This window comes from Hypanus sabinus, chromosome 24, assembly GCF_030144855.1.
Source record: "Hypanus sabinus isolate sHypSab1 chromosome 24, sHypSab1.hap1, whole genome shotgun sequence".
NCBI classification, from domain to species: domain Eukaryota; kingdom Metazoa; phylum Chordata; class Chondrichthyes; order Myliobatiformes; family Dasyatidae; genus Hypanus; species Hypanus sabinus.
The window spans coordinates 37,763,538-37,775,934 of NC_082729.1; positions in this window are offsets into that span (position 1 = coordinate 37,763,538).

Here is a 12,397-nt window from a genome sequence, read left to right on the forward strand (position 1 = left end):
GTGAATGGGGATGGGGTCCCATTGGGAGTTAATGGGAAGTGATGGGGTCCCATTGGCAGTGTGGACGATGGGAGTGAATGGGAAGTGATTGTGGCCCATTGGGGGTGAATGGGAACGGATGGGTTCTCATTGGGAGTGAATGGGGATGGGGTCCCACTGGGAGTGTGGATGGTGGAAGTCAACCGGAAGTGATGTGGTCGCATTGGAAGTGAATGGGATTTGATAGGGTCCCATTCGGATTGAATGGGATGGGATCCCATTGGGAGTTAATGTGAAGGGATGGGGTCCCATTGGGACTGAGTATGGTGGAAGTGAATGGAAAGGGATGGGGTCCCATTGGGAGTTAATGGGAAATAATGGGGTTCCATTGGGAGTGTGGATGGTGTAAGTGAATGGGAAGGGATGGGGTCTCATTGGGAGTTAATGGGAAGGGATGGGGTCCCATTGGGTGTGTGGATGGTGGAAGTGAATAGGAAGGGATGGGGTCCAATTGTGAGTGCATGGGAAGTGATGGGGTCGCATTGGGAGTTAATGGCATGGTGTCCCATTGGGAGTGAGGATGGTGCAAGTGAATGGGAAGGGATGGGGTTCCATTGGGAGTTAATGTGAAGGGATGGGGTCCCATTGGGATTGAATGGGAAGGGATGGGATCCCACTGAGTCTGAGCATGGTGGAAGTGAATGGGAAGCGAAGGGGTCCCATTGGGAGTTAATGGGAAGCGATGGGGTCCCTTTGGGCGTGTGGACGATGGGAGTGAACGGGAAGGGATGGGGTCCCATTCGGAGTGCATGGGAAGGGATGGGGTCCCATTGGGAGTGAGGATGGTGCAAGTGAATTGGAAGGGATGGGGTCCCATTGGGAGTTAATGGGAAGGGATGGGGTCCCATTGGGACTGAGTATGGTGGAAGTGAATGGGAATGGATGGGGTCCCATTGGGAGTTAATGGGAAGTGATGGGGTACCATTGGGAGTGTGGATGGTGGAAGTGTATGGGAAGGGATGGGGTCCCATTGAGTTAATGGGATAGGGTCCCATTGGGAGTGAGGATGGTGGAAGTGAATGGAAAGGGATGGGGTCCCATTGGGTGTTAAAGGGAAATAATGGGGTTCCATTGGGAGTGTGGATGGTGTAAGTGAATGGGAAGGGATGCGGTCTCATTGGGAGTGCATGGGAAGGGATGGGGTCACATTGGGAGTGAGGATGGTGCAAGTGAATGGGAAGGGATGGGGTTCCATTGGGAGTTAATGTGAAGGGATGGGGTCCCATTGGGAGTTAATGGCATGGTGTCCCATTGGGAGTGAGCATGGTGGAAGTGAATGGGAAGCGAAGGGGTCCCATTGGGAGTTAATGGGAAACGATGGGGTCCTATTGGGCGTGTGGACGATGGGAGTGAACGGGAAGGGATGGGGTCCCATTGGGAGTGCATGGGAAGGGATGGGGTCCCATTGGGAGTGAGGATGGTGCAAGTGAATTGGAAGGGATGGGGTCCCATTGGGAGTTAATGGGAAGGGATCGGGTCCCTTTGGGAGTGTGGACGATGGGAGTGAATGGGAAGGGATGGGGTTCCATTGGGAGTTATTGGGAAATAATGGGGTACCATTGGGAGTGTGGATGGTGGAAGTGAATGTGATGTGATAGGGTCCCATTCGGATTGAATGGGAAGGGATGGGGTCCCATTGGGACTGAGTATGGTGGAAGTGAATGGGAATGGATGGGGTCCCATTGGGAGTTAATGGGAAGTGATGGGGTACCATTGGGAGTGTGGATGGTGGAAGTGTATGGGAAGGGATGGGGTCCCATTGAGTTAATGGGATAGGGTCCCATTGGGAGTGAGGATGGTGGAAGTGAATGGAAAGGGATGGGGTCCCATTGGGTGTTAAAGGGAAATAATGGGGTTCCATTGGGAGTGTGGATGGTGTAAGTGAATGGGAAGGGATGCGGTCTCATTGGGAGTGCATGGGAAGGGATGGGGTCACATTGGGAGTGAGGATGGTGCAAGTGAATGGGAAGGGATGGGGTTCCATTGGGAGTTAATGTGAAGGGATGGGGTCCCATTGGGAGTTAATGGCATGGTGTCCCATTGGGAGTGAGGATGGTGCAAGTGAATGGGAAGGGATGGGGTTCCATTGGGAGTTAATGTGAAGGGATGGGGTCCCATTGGGAGTTAATGGCATGGTGTCCCATTGGGAGTGAGCATGGTGGAAGTGAATGGGAAGCGATGGGGTCCCATTGGGCGTGTGGACGATGGGAGTGAACGGGAAGGGATGGGGTCCCATTGGGAGTGCATGGGAAGGGATGGGGTCCCATTGGGAGTGAGGATGGTGCAAGTGAATTGGAAGGGATGGGGTCCCATTGGGAGTTAATGGGAAGGGATCGGGTCCCTTTGGGAGTGTGGACGATGGGAGTGAATGGGAAGGGATGGGGTTCCATTGGGAGTTAATGGGAATTGATGGGGTCCCATTGGGATTGTGGACGATAGGAGTGAATGGGAAGTGATTGGGGCCCATTGGGGTGAATGGGGATGGGGTCCCTTTGGGAGTTAATGGGAAGTGATGGGGTCCCATTGGCAGTGTGGACGATGGGAGTGAATGGGAAGTGCTTGTGGCCCATTGGGGGTGAATGGGAACGGATGGGTTCTCATTGGGAGTGAATGGGGATGGGGTCCCACTGGGAGTGTGGATGGTGGAAGTCAACCGGAAGTGATGTGGTCGCATTGGAAGTGAATGGGATTTGATAGGGTCCCATTCGGATTGAATGGGATGGGATCCCATTGGGAGTTAATGTGAAGGGATGGGGTCCCATTGGGAGTTAATGTGAAGGGATGGTGTCCCATTGGGACTGAGTATGGTGGAAGTGAATGGAAAGGGATGGGGTCCCATTGGGAGTTAATGGGAAATAATGGGGTTCCATTGGGAGTGTGGATGGTGGAAGTGAATAGGAAGGGATGCGGTCCAATTGTTAGTGCATGTGAAGGGATTGGGTCGCATTGGGAGTTAATGGCATGGTGTCCCATTGGGAGTGAGGATGGTGCAAGTGAATGGGAAGGGATGGGGTTCCATTGGGAGTTAATGTGAAGGGATGGGGTCCCATTGGGATTGAATGGGAAGGGATGGTGTCCCACTGGGTCTGAGCATGGTGGAAGTGAATGGGAAGCGAAGGGGTCCCATTGGGAGTTAATGGGAAGGGATCGGGTCCCTTTGGGAGTGTGGACGATGGGAGTGAATGGGAAGGGATGGGGTTCCATTGGGAGTTATTGGGAAATAATGGGGTTCCATTGGGAGTGTGGATGGTGTAAGTGAATGGGAAGGGATGCGGTCTCATTGGGAGTGCATGGGAAGGGATGGGGTCACATTGGGAGTGAGGATGGTGCAAGTGAATGGGAAGGGATGGGGTTCCATTGGGAGTTAATGTGAAGGGATGGGGTCCCATTGGGAGTTAATGGCATGGTGTCCCATTGGGAGTGAGCATGGTGGAAGTGAATGGGAAGCGAAGGGGTCCCATTGGGAGTTAATGGGAAACGATGGGGTCCTATTGGGCGTGTGGACGATGGGAGTGAACGGGAAGGGATGGGGTCCCATTGGGAGTGCATGGGAAGGGATGGGGTCCCATTGGGAGTGAGGATGGTGCAAGTGAATTGTAAGGGATGGGGTCCCATTGGGAGTTAATGGGAAGGGATCGGGTCCCTTTGGGAGTGTGGACGATGGGAGTGAATGGGAAGGGATGGGGTTCCATTGGGAGTTATTGGGAAATAATGGGGTTCCATTGGGAGTGTGGATGGTGTAAGTGAATGGGAAGGGATGCGGTCTCATTGGGAGTGCATGGGAAGGGATGGGGTCACATTGGGAGTGAGGATGGTGCAAGTGAATGGGAAGGGATGGGGTTCCATTGGGAGTTAATGTGAAGGGATGGGGTCCCATTGGGAGTTAATGGCATGGTGTCCCATTGGGAGTGAGCATGGTGGAAGTGAATGGGAAGCGAAGGGGTCCCATTGGGAGTTAATGGGAAACGATGGGGTCCTATTGGGCGTGTGGACGATGGGAGTGAACGGGAAGGGATGGGGTCCCATTGGGAGTGCATGGGAAGGGATGGGGTCCCATTGGGAGTGAGGATGGTGCAAGTGAATTGTAAGGGATGGGGTCCCATTGGGAGTTAATGGGAAGGGATCGGGTCCCTTTGGGAGTGTGGACGATGGGAGTGAATGGGAAGGGATGGGGTTCCATTGGGAGTTATTGGGAAATAATGGGGTACCATTGGGAGTGTGGATGGTGGAAGTGAATGGGATGTGATAGGGTCCCATTCGGATTGAATGGGAAGGGATGGGGTCCCATTGGGACTGAGTATGGTGGAAGTGAATGGGAATGGATGGGGCCCATTGGGAGTTAATGGGAAGTGATGGGGTACCATTGGGAGTGTGGATGGTGGAAGTGTATGGGAAGGGATGGGGTCCCATTGAGTTAATGGGATAGGGTCCCATTGGGAGTGAGGATGGTGGAAGTGAATGGAAAGGGATGGGGTCCCATTGGGTGTTAAAGGGAAATAATGGGGTTCCATTGGGAGTGTGGATGGTGTAAGTGAATGGGAAGGGATGCGGTCTCATTGGGAGTGCATGGGAAGGGATGGGGTCACATTGGGAGTGAGGATGGTGCAAGTGAATGGGAAGGGATGGGGTTCCATTGGGAGTTAATGTGAAGGGATGGGGTCCCATTGGGAGTTAATGGCATGGTGTCCCATTGGGAGTGAGGATGGTGGAAGTGAATGGGAAGGGATGGGGTTCCATTGGGAGTTAATGTGAAGGGATGGGGTCCCATTGGGAGTTAATGGCATGGTGTCCCATTGGGAGTGAGCATGGTGGAAGTGAATGGGAAGCGATGGGGTCCCATTGGGCGTGTGGACGATGGGAGTGAACGGGAAGGGATGGGGTCCCATTGGGAGTGCATGGGAAGGGATGGGGTCCCATTGGGAGTTAATGGGAAGGGATCGGGTCCCTTTGGGAGTGTGGACGATGGGAGTGAATGGGAAGGGATGGGGTTCCATTGGGAGTTAATGGGAATTGATGGGGTCCCATTGGGATTGTGGACGATAGGAGTGAATGGGAAGTGATTGGGGCCCATTGGGGTGAATGGGGATGGGGTCCCTTTGGGAGTTAATGGGAAGTGATGGGGTCCCATTGGCAGTGTGGACGATGGGAGTGAATGGGAAGTGATTGTGGCCCATTGGGGGTGAATGGGAACGGATGGGTTCTCATTGGGAGTGAATGGGGATGGGGTCCCACTGGGAGTGTGGATGGTGGAAGTCAACCGGAAGTGATGTGGTCGCATTGGAAGTGAATGGGATTTGATAGGGTCCCATTCGGATTGAATGGGATGGGATCCCATTGGGAGTTAATGTGAAGGGATGGGGTCCCATTGGGAGTTAATGTGAAGGGATGGGGTCCCATTGGGAGTTAATGTGAAGGGATGGTGTCCCATTGGGACTGAGTATGGTGGAAGTGAATGGAAAGGGATGGGGTCCCATTGGGAGTTAATGGGAAATAATGGGGTTCCATTGGGAGTGTGGATGGTGGAAGTGAATAGGAAGGGATGGGGTCCAATTGTTAGTGCATGGGAAGGGATTGGGTCGCATTGGGAGTTAATGGCATGGTGTCCCATTGGGAGTGAGGATGGTGCAAGTGAATGGGAAGGGATGGGGTTCCATTGGGAGTTAATGTGAAGGGATGGGGTCCCATTGGGATTGAATGGGAAGGGATGGTGTCCCACTGGGTCTGAGCATGGTGGAAGTGAATGTGAAGCGAAGGGGTCCCATTGGGAGTTAATGGGAAGCGATGGGGTCCCATTGGGCGTGTGGACGATGGGAGTGAACGGGAAGGGTTGGGATCCCATTGGGAGTGCATGGGAAGGGATGGGGTCCCATTGGGAGTGAGGATGGTGCAAGTGAATTGGAAGGGATGGGGTCCCATTGGGAGTTAATGGGAAGGGATCGGGTCCCTTTGGGAGTGTGGACGATGGGAGTGAATGGGAAGGGATGGGGTTCCATTGGGAGTTATTGGGAAATAATGGGGTACCATTGGGAGTGTAGATGGTGGAAGTGAATGGGATGTGATAGGGTCCCATTCGGATTGAATGGGAAGGGATGGGGTCCCACTGGGTCTGAGCATGGTGGAAGTGAATGGGAAGCGAAGGGGTCCCATTGGGAGTTAATGGGAAGCGATGGGGTCCCATTGGGCGTGTGGACGATGGGAGTGAACGGGAAGGGTTGGGATCCCATTGGGAGTGCATGGGAAGGGATGGGGTCCCATTGGGAGTGAGGATGGTGCAAGTGAATTGGAAGGGATGGGGTCCCATTGGGAGTTAATGGGAAGGGATCGGGTCCCTTTGGGAGTGTGGACGATGGGAGTGAATGGGAAGGGATGGGGTTCCATTGGGAGTTATTGGGAAATAATGGGGTACCATTGGGAGTGTGGATGGTGGAAGTGAATGGGATGTGATAGGGTCCCATTCGGATTGAATGGGAAGGGATGGGGTCCCACTGGGTCTGAGCATGGTGGAAGTGAATGGGAAGCGAAGGGGTCCCATTGGGAGTTAATGGAAATTGATGGGGTCCCATTGGGATTGTGGACGATGGGAGTGAATGGGAAGTGATTGGGGCCAATTGGGGTGAATGGGGATGGGGTCCCATTGGGAGTTAATGGGAAGTGATGGGGTCCCATTGGCAGTGTGGACGATGGGAGTGAATGGGAAGTGATTGTGGCCCATTGGTGGTGAATGGGAACGGATGGGTTCTCATTGGGAGTGAATGGGGATGGGGTCCCACTGGGAGTGTGGATGGTGGAAGTCAACCGGAAGTGATGTGGTCGCATTGGAAGTGAATGGGATTTGATAGGGTCCCATTCGGATTGAATGGGATGGGATCCCATTGGGAGTTAATGTGAAGGGATGGGGTCCCATTGGGACTGAGTATGGTGGAAGTGAATGGAAACGGATGGGGTCCCATTGGGAGTTAATGGGAAATAATGGGGTTCCATTGGGAGTGTGGATGGTGTAAGTGAATGGGAAGGGATGGGGTCTCATTGGGAGTTAATGGGAAGCGATGGGGTCCCATTGGGAGTGTGGATGGTGGAAGTGAATAGGAAGGGATGGGGTCCAATTGTGAGTGCATGGGAAGGGATGGGGTCGCATTGGGAGTTAATGGCATGGTGTCCCATTGGGAGTGAGGATGGTGCAAGTGAATGGGAAGGGATGGGGTTCCATTGGGAGTTAATGTGAAGGGATGGGGTCCCATTGGGATTGAATGGGAAGGGATGGGGTCCCACTGAGTCTGAGCATGGTGGAAGTGAATGGGAAGCGAAGGGGTCCCATTGGGAGTTAATGGGAAGCGATGGGGTCCCTTTGGGCGTGTGGACGATGGGAGTGAACGGGAAGGGATGGGGTCCCATTCGGAGTGCATGGGAAGGGATGGGGTCCCATTGGGAGTGAGGATGGTGCAAGTGAATTGGAAGGGATGGGGTCCCATTGGGAGTTAATGGGAAGGGATGGGGTCCCATTGGGACTGAGTATGGTGGAAGTGAATGGGAATGGATGGGGTCCCATTGGGAGTTAATGGGAAGTGATGGGGTACCATTGGGAGTGTGGATGGTGGAAGTGAATGGGAATGGATGGGGTCCCATTGGGAGTTAATGGGAAGTGATGGGGTACCATTGGGAGTGTGGATGGTGGAAGTGTATGGGAAGGGATGGGGTCCCATTGAGTTAATGGGATAGGGTCCCATTGGGAGTGAGGATGGTGGAAGTGAATGGAAAGGGATGGGGTCCCATTGGGTGTTAAAGGGAAATAATGGGGTTCCATTGGGAGTGTGGATGGTGTAAGTGAATGGGAAGGGATGCGGTCTCATTGGGAGTGCATGGGAAGGGATGGGGTCACATTGGGAGTGAGGATGGTGCAAGTGAATGGGAAGGGATGGGGTTCCATTGGGAGTTAATGTGAAGGGATGGGGTCCCATTGGGAGTTAATGGCATGGTGTCCCATTGGGAGTGAGGATGGTGCAAGTGAATGGGAAGGGATGGGGTTCCATTGGGAGTTAATGTGAAGGGATGGGGTCCCATTGGGATTGAATGGGAAGGGATGGGGTCCCACTGGGACTGAGCATGGTGGAACTGAATGGGAAGCGAAGGGGTCCCATTGGGAGTTAATGGGAAGCGATGGGGTCCCATTGGGAGTGTGGACGATGGGAGTGAACGGGAAGTGATGGGGTCCCATTGGGAGTGCATGGGAAGGGATGGGGTCCCATTGGGAGTTAATGGGATGGGGTCCCATTGGGAGTGAAGATGGTGCAAGTGAATTGGAAGGGATGTGGTCCCATTCGGAGTTAATGGGAAGTGATGGGGTACCATTGGGAGTGTGGATGGTGGAAGTGTATGGGAAGGGATGGGGTCCCATTGAGTTAATGGGATAGGGTCCCATTGGGAGTGAGGATGGTGGAAGTGAATGGAAAGGGATGGGGTCCCATTGGGTGTTAAAGGGAAATAATGGGGTTCCATTGGGAGTGTGGATGGTGTAAGTGAATGGGAAGGGATGCGGTCTCATTGGGAGTGCATGGGAAGGGATGGGGTCACATTGGGAGTGAGGATGGTGCAAGTGAATGGGAAGGGATGGGGTTCCATTGGGAGTTAATGTGAAGGGATGGGGTCCCATTGGGAGTTAATGGCATGGTGTCCCATTGGGAGTGAGCATGGTGGAAGTGAATGGGAAGCGATGGGGTCCCATTGGGCGTGTGGACGATGGGAGTGAACGGGAAGGGATGGGGTCCCATTGGGAGTGCATGGGAAGGGATGGGGTCCCATTGGGAGTGAGGATGGTGCAAGTGAATTGGAAGGGATGGGGTCCCATTGGGAGTTAATGGGAAGGGATCGGGTCCCTTTGGGAGTGTGGACGATGGGAGTGAATGGGAAGGGATGGGGTTCCATTGGGAGTTAATGGGAATTGATGGGGTCCCATTGGGATTGTGGACGATAGGAGTGAATGGGAAGTGATTGGGGCCCATTGGGGTGAATGGGGATGGGGTCCCTTTGGGAGTTAATGGGAAGTGATGGGGTCCCATTGGCAGTGTGGACGATGGGAGTGAATGGGAAGTGATTGTGGCCCATTGGGGGTGAATGGGAACGGATGGGTTCTCATTGGGAGTGAATGGGGATGGGGTCCCACTGGGAGTGTGGATGGTGGAAGTCAACCGGAAGTGATGTGGTCGCATTGGAAGTGAATGGGATTTGATAGGGTCCCATTCGGATTGAATGGGATGGGATCCCATTGGGAGTTAATGTGAAGGGATGGGGTCCCATTGGGAGTTAATGTGAAGGGATGGTGTCCCATTGGGACTGAGTATGGTGGAAGTGAATGGAAAGGGATGGGGTCCCATTGGGAGTTAATGGGAAATAATGGGGTTCCATTGGGAGTGTGGATGGTGGAAGTGAATAGGAAGGGATGGGGTCCAATTGTTAGTGCATGGGAAGGGATTGGGTCGCATTGGGAGTTAATGGCATGGTGTCCCATTGGGAGTGAGGATGGTGCAAGTGAATGGGAAGGGATGGGGTTCCATTGGGAGTTAATGTGAAGGGATGGGGTCCCATTGGGATTGAATGGGAAGGGATGGTGTCCCACTGGGTCTGAGCATGGTGGAAGTGAATGGGAAGCGAAGGGGTCCCATTGGGAGTTAATGGGAAGCGATGGGGTCCCATTGGGCGTGTGGACGATGGGAGTGAACGGGAAGGGTTGGGATCCCATTGGGAGTGCATGGGAAGGGATGGGGTCCCATTGGGAGTGAGGATGGTGCAAGTGAATTGGAAGGGATGGGGTCCCATTGGGAGTTAATGGGAAGGGATCGGGTCCCTTTGGGAGTGTGGACGATGGGAGTGAATGGGAAGGGATGGGGTTCCATTGGGAGTTATTGGGAAATAATGGGGTACCATTGGGAGTGTGGATGGTGGAAGTGAATGGGATGTGATAGGGTCCCATTCGGATTGAATGGGAAGGGATGGGGTCCCACTGGGTCTGAGCATGGTGGAAGTGAATGGGAAGCGAAGGGGTCCCATTGGGAGTTAATGGAAATTGATGGGGTCCCATTGGGATTGTGGACGATGGGAGTGAATGGGAAGTGATTGGGGCCCATTGGGGTGAATGGGGATGGGGTCCCATTGGGAGTTAATGGGAAGTGATGGGGTCCCATTGGCAGTGTGGACGATGGGAGTGAATGGGAAGTGATTGTGGCCCATTGGGGGTGAATGGGAACGGATGGGTTCTCATTGGGAGTGAATGGGGATGGGGTCCCACTGGGAGTGTGGATGGTGGAAGTCAACCGGAAGTGATGTGGTCGCATTGGAAGTGAATGGGATTTGATAGGGTCCCATTCGGATTGAATGGGATGGGATCCCATTGGGAGTTAATGTGAAGGGATGGGGTCCCATTGGGACTGAGTATGGTGGAAGTGAATGGAAACGGATGGGGTCCCATTGGGAGTTAATGGGAAATAATGGGGTTCCATTGGGAGTGTGGATGGTGTAAGTGAATGGGAAGGGATGGGGTCTCATTGGGAGTTAATGGGAAGCGATGGGGTCCCATTGGGAGTGTGGATGGTGGAAGTGAATAGGAAGGGATGGGGTCCAATTGTGAGTGCATGGGAAGGGATGGGGTCGCATTGGGAGTTAATGGCATGGTGTCCCATTGGGAGTGAGGATGGTGCAAGTGAATGGGAAGGGATGGGGTTCCATTGGGAGTTAATGTGAAGGGATGGGGTCCCATTGGGATTGAATGGGAAGGGATGGGGTCCCACTGAGTCTGAGCATGGTGGAAGTGAATGGGAAGCGAAGGGGACCCATTGGGAGTTAATGGGAAGCGATGGGGTCCCTTTGGGCGTGTGGACGATGGGAGTGAACGGGAAGGGATGGGGTCCCATTCGGAGTGCATGGGAAGGGATGGGGTCCCATTGGGAGTGAGGATGGTGCAAGTGAATTGGAAGGGATGGGGTCCCATTGGGAGTTAATGGGAAGGGATGGGGTCCCATTGGGACTGAGTATGGTGGAAGTGAATGGGAATGGATGGGGTCCCATTGGGAGTTAATGGGAAGGGATGGGGTCCCATTGGGACTGAGTATGGTGGAAGTGAATGGGAAGCGAAGGGGTCCCATTGGGAGTTAATGGAAATTGATGGGGTCCCATTGGGATTGTGGACGATGGGAGTGAATGGGAAGTGATTGGGGCCCATTGGGGTGAATGGGGATGGGGTCCCATTGGGAGTTAATGGGAAGTGATGGGGTCCCATTGGCAGTGTGGACGATGGGAGTGAATGGGAAGTGATTGTGGCCCATTGGGGGTGAATGGGAACGGATGGGTTCTCATTGGGAGTGAATGGGGATGGGGTCCCACTGGGAGTGTGGATGGTGGAAGTCAACCGGAAGTGATGTGGTCGCATTGGAAGTGAATGGGATTTGATAGGGTCCCATTCGGATTGAATGGGATGGGATCCCATTGGGAGTTAATGTGAAGGGATGGGGTCCCATTGGGACTGAGTATGGTGGAAGTGAATGGAAACGGATGGGGTCCCATTGGGAGTTAATGGGAAATAATGGGGTTCCATTGGGAGTGTGGATGGTGTAAGTGAATGGGAAGGGATGGGGTCTCATTGGGAGTTAATGGGAAGCGATGGGGTCCCATTGGGAGTGTGGATGGTGGAAGTGAATAGTAAGGGATGGGGTCCAATTGTGAGTGCATGGGAAGGGATGGGGTCGCATTGGGAGTTAATGGCATGGTGTCCCATTGGGAGTGAGGATGGTGCAAGTGAATGGGAAGGGATGGGGTTCCATTGGGAGTTAATGTGAAGGGATGGGGTCCCATTGGGATTGAATGGGAAGGGATGGGGTCCCACTGAGTCTGAGCATGGTGGAAGTGAATGGGAAGCGAAGGGGACCCATTGGGAGTTAATGGGAAGCGATGGGGTCCCTTTGGGCGTGTGGACGATGGGAGTGAACGGGAAGGGATGGGGTCCCATTCGGAGTGCATGGGAAGGGATGGGGTCCCATTGGGAGTGAGGATGGTGCAAGTGAATTGGAAGGGATGGGGTCCCATTGGGAGTTAATGGGAAGGGATGGGGTCCCATTGGGACTGAGTATGGTGGAAGTGAATAGGAATGGATGGGGTCCCATTGGGAGTTAATGGGAAGGGATGGGGTCCCATTGGGACTGAGTATGGTGGAAGTGAATGGGAATGGATGGGGTCCCATTGGGAGTTAATGTGAAGTGATGGGGTACCATTGGGAGTGTGGATGGTGGAAGTGTATGGGAAGGGATGGGGTCCCATTGAGTTAATGGGATAGGGTCCCATTGGGAGTGAGGATGGTGGAAGTGAATGGAAAGGG